A 10,645-nucleotide genomic window follows, 5' to 3' on the forward strand; every position below is an offset into this window, starting at 1 on the left:
AATAAAATAAAATAAAATAAAATAAAATAAAATAAAATAAAATAAAATAAAATAAAATAAAAATAAAAGTGTGACACCACCCAGCTTCATCAGACCCTGGTCACCCGCGATCCTCCTATCCTGCCTCACATTTCTCAGAAAGGGTGTGTTGCCCTTCTGTTATATTTTTTCCTATGTAGTCTGAATAACTTCTGTATTAATTTGAACCTTTTTTTCTGCATGCATTTTCACACCACTGCCCATAATGCACTTTAATACTGTACTATCACCATCTGAATGAGCCAATCTGAAATATACCTAAAACCATTATTCAATTACAAATCATTGTATTTTTTTATAAATTTCCCTTATACAGCATATAACTTCAGTGAATTTCCCTGAAATGCAGATTATATATATATATATATATATATATATATATATATATATACATACACACACACACACACACACACATTAGCTGAAATAAACCATTTATCACCTCAACCATTCACAAAATCACATGATGGTAAACATTAGTGACTTTGCTGTTATTCTTACTTTGCTTTCCCTACTTTTAAGTTGTTTTTTAATTATTAAATGAAAAGTATGAGATCATTTTATTCATCTTTATATTTCCACCTCCTTGCACTGGGCCTAGCACATAACTGGATAATCAATAATGCTGGTTACATTAAAGAATGAATAGATTTAGTAACAGAATTACTTAGTAATTAGTAGTTAGAATAATATAAAACTTCTAAATCCATCTTTAAAAACAAGCCCTCTATAATCTCTTCTCTGTGTTTCTAGTTCCAAAAATATATATATTAAAATAAGCCACTTTCTATGAATGATCTTTCTGCTTTCAAAGGCACACTAATTTTTTTTTTTTACTTTCAATTCCTCCACAATGGTAATGTCAACGGGAAGTTACCTTTCATCCTAATGATAATTTAAAGCCACATTAGGAAATCTGTCTTTACCCTAAGTCCAAAATCCATACAACTCCTAGAATGACAGGTATTCTCACTGGCAGATCACATGAACATACTATAGATCTTTTGAATTTAGTAACTGATCTTTAAAATAGAACTCTATACCAAATAAAAAAGTCTTTCTCTAAGGTGCTAAAATTAAAAAATCTGACAAATCTAAATTTTTTCACATTTTTATCTAAACTCTCTTGTAAGTTGTATCAATTTACCAGAACTGCATAACAAATTACCACAAACTGGATGGCTTAAAACAACAGAGGTTTACTGCCTCACATCTCTGGAGACTAGAAGTCCACAACCAAGGTGTCAGCAAGGCCATTTTCCCTCTGAAACCTCTTTGGGGAATCCTTTCTTGCCTCTTTATACTGATGGTTTACTTGGCATTCCTTGTATTGTAGCTAGCTATAGGACTTCAGTCTCTGCCTCTGATGTCACATGCCATTCTCCTGTTATTCTCCTGTGTCCTCTTCTTATAGAAACACCAGTTATATGGAATAAAGCTCCCACCTTACTCTAATATAATCCCATCTTAAATAACGGCAGGTACACGTGACCCTATTTGCAAATAAGGTCACATTCTGAAGCTCTGGCGGTTAGGACTTCAACACATCTTTGGTGGAACAAAATTCAATCCAAGGCATAAGCATTTTCCTAAGGAGGGGAAGAAAACCTGTAATACTCTTGTGTTAGGGTTAAGTCAAATAAGGTCTTGCACTGCAATGCAATATGATGTAGTAGTTAAGAGGATAGGCCCCAGTAGGAGCATTTTACTTCTTGAAAAAGATGTTTGCTAACAAAGGAAGAGAAAGGTATTCTGGATGGTACTAATGGCAAAGAACATGGAGCCAGAGCTGTAAAATTCACGGTGCATCCAGACAATGGGTTTCTCAAGTCACTAAGGCAGAAAAAGTGGTTTCAAAAAATGAAAACTTCCTTATAGAAGAGTTTTTAATAATGTAAAAGGAATGAGAAAAAATTGGAAATAGCACCACTAAACACCCCAATAATAAGGAGAAATAGGGTATTTGCATAGCTTTAAAGTACCTCCCTCAAATTATTAATTACTGTGTAGTTGTAATGGATCTCCAAATTTTGATATTCCTCCCTCCAAGAACGATAGCTTAATTTTCTTGAGTCTTAGTTGAATTTAGCAGCTCATTTCTAATAAATCTAGTATGGAAAGGGAACACATGGGAAGTTTACAGAAGAGAAACCTGCAGACATCACCTTGTAACCAAGTGATCAAAGTTAACATCACCAGCAATACATCATGTTGATATCATGCACCTCAGTATGATGTGATGAGAAGGGTGCTTCATCTCTGTGGGTATTCCTTCTAAAATTCCATAACCCCAGGCTAGTTATGAGAAAATATGAGATAAACCCAAATTATGGGACATCCTACAAAACAACCCAACCAGTGCTCTTCAGAAGTGTCAAGTTCTTTATGAAAAAGACTGCGATGCTATCATATATTGGAGACTAAGGAGACTTGGCAACAAAAATTCAACATGGCACCCTGGATTCAACCCTGAAACAGAAAAACAACATCAATGGAAAAATAGTTGAAAGTCTAAAGACTGTACAAATGTTAATTTCTTCATTGTATGGTTATATAACATTAACTTTAGGGGAAGGAGAGTAAAAGACATACAGGAACGCTTCTATGCAGTATTTGTAACTCTTCTATAAATCTAAAATTTCAGAACAAGTTTAAAAAAAAAATAAAAGAATGGACCAAGACTTCCAACAATGTCACTATAAGTCAAAGAATCCCTTCCTCCAAAAAAAGTGAAAAAGTATCAAAACATTCATCTCAGGACTCTGGAGTCTGACCATGAGTTGAGAAGTGCTTACACATGGAAATACTCTGCTAGATCTCTGGGTAATAACAGTCCGAGTTTGCAAGGCCATTCTGCCTCCCCTTGCCGCCTACCTCCAGATCCGTTAGCTCAGTAGTTGTACTGGGCCAGCACTCACTGGAAAACCCAGCAGTTTCACTGATAGAGGGTAAGATCTGATTCTGAGCACAGGGTGAAGTCAAATGCCCAGCAGTGCTTTCGAAGAAAGCAGCAAACTTGGTTGGAAACGAATGATAAAACCTGCAGCTCTGCTACCCTAAGGTTGCAGTCCTACTTGGGGTAAGCAATGGGTAACCTATAAATGTGACAAAAAGACCCTGTCAGTAAGACTTCATAGAAAGAGTACATAGCTCTGCACAAATCCCTCGCTGACTCAGAAACTACACACATGTGCATGAGAGACTCAAGGGCATGGAGGAAAGTCAAAGCTGAGACAGACATGAAAATTACTGGACCTTTGAATGTATTGCTCTACCTACACCAAATTATAATATTGAAGGGTGATCAAAGCCTTACACGTTCAAGGTGTTTGAGCCCAGTCTTTGCCCAAATGATTGGTTGATAACAGAGATCTAGACAAAGGAGGGGCCCCTAGAAACTTAGGAAGGAAGGAAGGGAGAAAAATATGGTAAAGAGACAGCAGCAGCTACATACACTGAAGATGACAGATTCCACCGTTTAAGTACAGGCGGGATACAGACAGCACACAGCTATCATTAGAAAAAATACATCAGGAGCATGTGAAAGGCTCAGTGCGTAGCGTGTGTGACTCTTGATCTCGGGGTTGTGAGTTTGAGCCCCATGTTGAGTATAGAGATTGCTTAAAAGTGAAATCTTAAAAGAAAAAAGAAATCAAAATCCAGATTTGCTACAATATATTACATAAAAATGTCTGGTTTCAGCAAAAACTTGAGTCATATGATTTTATATTTTTAAAATATGTGAAAAGAGGGGCACCTGAGTGGCTCAGTCATTAAGCATCTGCCTTCAGCTCAGGTCATGATCCCAGGGTGCTGGGATCGATCCCTGCATAGGGCTCCCTGCTCAGCGGGAAGCCTGCTTCTCCCTCTCCCACTCCCCCTGCTTGTGTTCCCTCTTTTGCTGTGTCTCTCTCTGTCAAATAAATAAATAAAATCTTTTTAAAAAAATAAATAAAATATGTGAAAAGAAATCAAGCCTATAGGAACTGATCCTGAATGGACCTAGATGTTGGATTTATTAAAGACTGCTACAAAATAGTTACAAAGTAGCTATTACAAATATGTTTTTAAAATTAAAGAAAACTATCTTAATATGAAGAATAGTATGACAACAATGATTCAAGAAATACGGAAACTCAGTGGACAAATAGAAACTATAAATGATAACCAAATGGAAAATTCAGGAATGGAAAGGAGAACATCTGAAATAATTCAAAAACTGGGCAGTAATGTACACAAGATGGCAAAAGAAATGAATCCCCTTCATTTTATGACTCACAGCTCCTTGAAAGCAGGTCGGCAAGTACTTAGTCCCATATTACGCTTATATTTTAACCCTCACCCCATTTCAGGAAAAAGTGGCAGAGAGTGTAACAGTAAAAAAAACCACACATTCACACACACACACACACACACACACACACACACACCCTGACAATGACAACAACCAACCTCAACTAACAAACAAAAACTTGAAGGGTTCAAATAAGCTGAGAGAAAGTGTGGATAATTTATAAAGCGTTAAAGGAGAGAAAAGACAGTGACAGAGATAGGCAGGGACTAATATTAATTACACAATTACATTTTAAAATCATATGCTTTAGGGGTGCCTGGGTGGCTCAGTGGGTTTAGTGTCCCACTCTTGATTTTGGCTCAGGTCATGATCTCAGGGTCGTGAGATCGAGCCCCATGTCGGGCTCTGTGCTGTGGGTGGAACCTGCTTGGGATTCTCTGTCTCCTTCTCCCTCTGCCCCTACCCCCCAATCTCTCTGTCTCTCCCTCTTTAAGAAGAAAAAAAAAATCATAGGCCTTAATATATTAAAATACTGAACATAAAGCCTTTTGTGATCATTTTTTAAAGGAAGTTTCTTTTTTCTTTTTTTTTTATTAGGAGACTTAAGGAATAACAAAGTGAAAATTTCTGGCTACCTAAGGCAGAAAAGTGACATAATAATAGATTTGCCACAAGTAAACCTTCCCCTCTTTTATCATCGTGCAATATCTGGACCTAACTATATCTTGATTTTCATTAAATGAATTACAATAAGGCAACAAATAGATGAATGTGATTTCATGTCATCACTTAATACATGTAGAGACATTGTAGTGTCAATGTGGGATGCTAACAGCTGAAGAATGGAAATCTTAGTTGCACTGTGTTTTGTTTTGCTTTTGTGTGTGTGTGTGTGTGTGTCTTTGTTCATTACTTTGACTTCTAAATATTTAAAACAACCTTTTGATGGCACAATTGAGTTTCACTCTAGCTTGCCCTCAGACTTGGACTAATTTAATAATACTCCCTGCTATAAAATCAATTTTAATTAATGGCAAACCAATTACTAAAGCAATGCTATCTTTTGCCTTAATTATTTCTGTATGAATTGTTTCAGTTTGGTATTTCATCTTGTCCCCTAAATGACTTGCTATTGCAGCCTTTTCTCAAAAAGCATTTTTTGTGCTTTTAAAGTCAATTAATTGCTTCATATCTCATCTTCATTTACACGTGAACAGAATCCTAATCCAAAAATTCTTTTTCATTCCTCAAAATCCTCAAGTGAAGGTATGTTCCCTCAAATTCAGCTTTAAGCTAGACAAAAAGTGTTGAGTCAAAGCACAGACACGTCCTCCATAAATTCCCACAGGTTCAAGTAATCTTTTTTCTTTAAGATTTTATTTATTTATTTGAGACAGAGAGACATCATGAGCAAGGAGGAGGGATAGAGGGAGAAGCAGACACCCCACTGAGAAGGGATCCCGACGACATGGGACTCAATGTCAGGACCCTGAGATCATGACCTGAGCCGAAGGCAGACGCTTAAGCGACTGAGATATCCAGGCGCCCAGGTTCAAGTAATCTCATGCAGGCTGAAATTACTTCATTTGGCAGGGGCAAATTGATCTTTGCACTTTGTTTTCTTTCTAAAAATGAAACTACTTCAGCTTGGGCAAAATGCTAAAATAGCAAGTAAATATTGTATTATTCTGTTAAACTCATTTTTAACAGTATTTCAGAGGTGAGTAGGGAGATGAGGGTCACAAATTAAGTGAATGGAAGGACACATCATCAGCAATAGCAGGTGTGAAGCCATTTTTTGTCTAAACCATGATCATTTGAGAGGAACGTAGGGTATCTCAAATCTAATTTTTTTAAGATTTGAGAGAGAGAGAGAGAGAGCGTGTGTGAGCAAGGGGAGGGGCAGAGGCAGAGAGAGAGAGGATCTCAAGCCAACTCCCCACCAAGCTCAGAGTCTGACACAGGACTTGATCCCACGACCCTGAGATCATGACCTGAACCAAAATCGAGTCACTTAACTGACTGATCCACCCAGGCACCCCAGATCTAATTTCTTCTAATGAGTCTAGAATTACTTTATAAAATAATATTGACCGAGAGAGAAAAGCAAAAAAAAAGATATGAAATATACCAGCTGTGTATAATTACTTCAAATTATAATCATCATGTAGTGGATGTGGTGCTCACTCATTGCACTTCTCAGGTGTGCAAGAAATCAAAGCTAATTTTATAAAATTATCTTAGTTTCTATTTTACACTTCTAAGCCACTACTGGAATACTAAAAATCTAGTGTCAGTCAACTGAGGGTTCTCTCTTTTCCCAGGTCAGATCTGATGTCCAAGGTCTTTACCTAGTTTCAAAGGATTGGAGAGGAAGGAACCACCTGGTTCTCAAATTTTTCTATACTTAATGCTAATTGCTAAGACATGTATTCACCAGTCTGGTCCTCAGACATTAATCTTTAGAGTATTTATGAAGATTTGTTTGGTAGTGACCTTGTTGGTTGACCGGGCGTTTGCAGATCCAAATAATCTTGTCCATAATTCTAAGCCCTGGGTGATGGAACTCATGTTGCATATTCCATACTAGCCTAGGCCATTAACTACCATTACACAACATTACTACAACCATCATTGTGCTGAAGGTTCTGCCTGCCAGGCCTCTTTGCACAGCCAGTCTAGGTCCCATTACATCCTTGCCAGCAGGGAATCCACTGTTCTCTCAGATCACACACACCGATTTGGATTTTGCTGCCTCCTCTTGATCACTTCATCTCTCATTTTCTCTCTCCCATTTGAGGTGATCTCCTCTAGTCTATCAGGCATTGGTGAATGAGGGAGGTGTGGAGGTGGGGAGGGGAAATTACATCCTCCTCAAACCCACTCTTTTCCAATATTTATTCATGAAATTCTCAAGGTATAGTTCCCACATGAACAAAATCTGCATCACCTGAGACTTAAAAAAAAAATGTCATCTTCCAACGTACAAACCCAAAAGATGACAGTATCTGGGATGGGAGAAGGGTAGAGCAATCCAGGATTGAACAAGCTGTCTACAGAATTCTGATACAACTAAATTTAAGAATCACTAATTTATTCTACTATAAACCAAGATTAGTTTGATCCTCCTATGGACTTTAGCTTTTAAATACCAAAATCATGGAGAAGACACTTTTTTTTCTTTATTTTCTCTTCTATCACATCCTTCTCCAAGGCCATGAGCATGGAGCATTCTAAGCATTTAAAGAAGAGGGAGCACATGGATAAAACAGTAAGTATCACATAAAAAAGACACTAGTATTTCAAGTATGTTTTCCCTCTTCAAAGTTCTATGAAAAGAAGTCAAGATAACCATTTCTAATTAAAGCCGAAATAAATAACTGAAATCTTCTGCCGATCCATTCTAAGTTGACTATAGACACATGGTTAATATAGACATTTTGCTCATCTTAATGATCTAGAGGAGAGATTTTCAAGCTCTAAAATGCCTAAGAATCTTTTAGGAAGATAATTTAAAACTCATATTACAAGGCAGGATGATCTTCTAGTTTCTTGTTCTCAAATATCCACTTTATTTTAACAAAGACTATGAGTGTAATAGATATGATTCATTGATCCCAGGTTAGAAAGTCCTTGTCCAACTCTTTTCAGTTCTATGTATACATATATATATTTACTACCAAATCCTCTTGTCTCCCCAGGAAAAAGAATCACTGCAGCATATCCTTTTTAAATATTATAAAACCTTAGGCTATCTGGCTGGCTCAGTCAGTAGAACATGTGACTCTTGATCTTAGAGTCATGAGTTGAAGCCCCATATTGGGCATGGAGACTACTTAAAAAAAAAATCACAATATCTCAAATATTCTTGAAGAATTGCACATTTAAGAAAGTGGACTTTTCTCAAAGTTCAATTATTAATATTAAGTAACAATTTTAGAAGAGCCATTTTAATTAAACTTACTTCCTTTCATTCTGAAAAGACATACTTAAGATAGCAGCTTCCTCTTAATGACTTAAAGGCAAGGACTATAAATTTTTCACCTTTTATCCAAAAGTGACTGGTGTAATGCCTCACTCACTATAGATTCCAAGTAAATACTTGATAACGGAATATAGAAGTATTCAGGATGAATTCCTTAGGCTCTTAAGGAATTTGCTAAGTCTCTGGATCTACTAAGGATATTTGAAATATAGCCCCAGAAGGTTGTACTTTTGACACACTTAAACCAACCCCCCAAGTCCATCTTGAACCTCAGATAACATGCTGTAATTATGCCAATATTTACCTGAAATGCAATTTGCTCTGAATGTCCAAAAAACAGATAACCATACCCAGTCAAAACGTCTATAACTTTTAAGTACAAATGGGTTCTGATAGAGAGCTTGAGTGCATCGGCTTAGCATCCCATTTGATTGCTGAGAACTTGGTATTTCTTTCTTGGCTTTCAGCTATATTCTAAAGGCTTTAAAATAATTCTTCATAGAGAACACATTCTTTTAAGGTTATCTTACCTGGGAACAAATGCCCAATTTGTTACGTATTCATGGTCACTGACTGAGACTTCACTATAGAATCTTAATAATGTCATATGGCTGAAGTGGTTTTTATTTACCAAAAGGGAGGATACGAAGACTATAATATGAATATAATGCAGTAGTGGTCACCCATAAGCAAAACATTAACTGCCTATTTGTCCCTCAAGATTGAACTGCACCTTTTCTTGGCTTCAGGAATACAGAGAATGCATGTGATATTTTAGAAGATGAAAATGTTGATTACTGCTTTCATTCTCACTTTGTCTGGCAGTATGGCACCCATCATCATACATTTTTATTTTCTTTTAATTAAGAGGACTAGTTAAGAGCATAGGGAATTAGCCCTGAGTTAGATAAATAGAGTTGGGGAGAGATGATTCTGTCTCAGCTATTGACATAAGAGAATATTAATTAATGTTTAGTAAATGCCTACTCTATAAAGAATAATTATAATAAATGAAAACCCAAGTGACCCAAACCAAGGGGAAAAAAAGGCAAGAACTGAGTAATAAATATATTTACTCAACTGAAAAATACATGGGTAGGACTGACTTTAAGTATAACTTGCCTAATCTGGTAAATCATTCCATAAACTAGGAAGAGATTTCTTTCCATTTCTCTGCTTGTCATAAGCTACATTTTTTGAAATCTCCTCTAGTCCCAAGATGGTTACCAAATGTGAGATGTGTTTTTGTTTTCTTTACGTAATTCTTAAACATATGAGAGGTGAATTCTAATTTTATTGAGAAGGAAATTGAGGGGATTTTTAAATTGTGATAAAACATACCTGAAGTTTATCATTCAACCATTTTAAAATGTACAATTCAATGGCATTAAATACATTTACAATACCTGCAGCCACCAACCCCTCTCCATTTCTAGAACTTTTCCATTATCCCAAACAAAACCGATGCCCTCATTAAACAAGAACTTCCCATTTCTCCTAGCCCTTAACAACATCTTTCCTACTGTCCATATCTATGAATATGCCTATTTGAGGTACTGAATATAAGTGGCATTGTACAATATTTGTCCCTTTATGTCTGGCTTATTTTACTTAGTGTAGTTTTAAAGGTTTAACCATATTGTAGCATGTATCAGAATTCCATTTTTTTAATGATTATTTATTTATCTGAGAGAGAGAGAGAGAGTGATCACGAGCAGGGGGAGGGGTAGAGGGAAAAGCAGACTCTCCGCTGAGCAGAGAGCCCGATTCAGGACTCAATCCCAGGACCCTAGGATCACAACCTAAGCAGACGCTTAACCGACTAAGCCACCCAGGTGTCTAGAATTCCATTCTTTTTAAGGCTGAATAATATTCCATTATATGTATAAATCACATTTTGTTTATTCATTCATGGATAAATGGACATTTGAGTTTTTTCTACCTTTTGGCCATTGTGAATAATGCTGCTATGAATACTGATGTACAAGTATCTGAGTCCTGGCTTTCAGTTATTTTATGTAAATACCTAGAAGTGGAATTGGTAGATCCTATGGTAATTCCATGCTTAACTCTTCAAGCCAAACTTTTCTGCAGTGGCTGGACCATTTTACATCCCTACCAGCAATGCACAAGGGTTCTAATTTCATCCTCATTGCACTTGTTCTTTTGCTTTTTTTCTCTGCTACTAGCCATTCTGATGGCTGTGAGGCGGTGGCCCATTGTGGTCTTGATTTCCATTTCCCTAATTACTAGCGATGTTTAACATCTTCCATGTGCTTGTTGGCCATTCTATGTCTTCTCTGGAGAAATGTCTATTCAAAATCTTA

This window comes from Phoca vitulina, unplaced genomic scaffold, assembly GCF_004348235.1.
Source record: "Phoca vitulina isolate PV1807 unplaced genomic scaffold, GSC_HSeal_1.0 scaffold4, whole genome shotgun sequence".
Taxonomy (NCBI): Eukaryota; Metazoa; Chordata; class Mammalia; order Carnivora; family Phocidae; genus Phoca; species Phoca vitulina.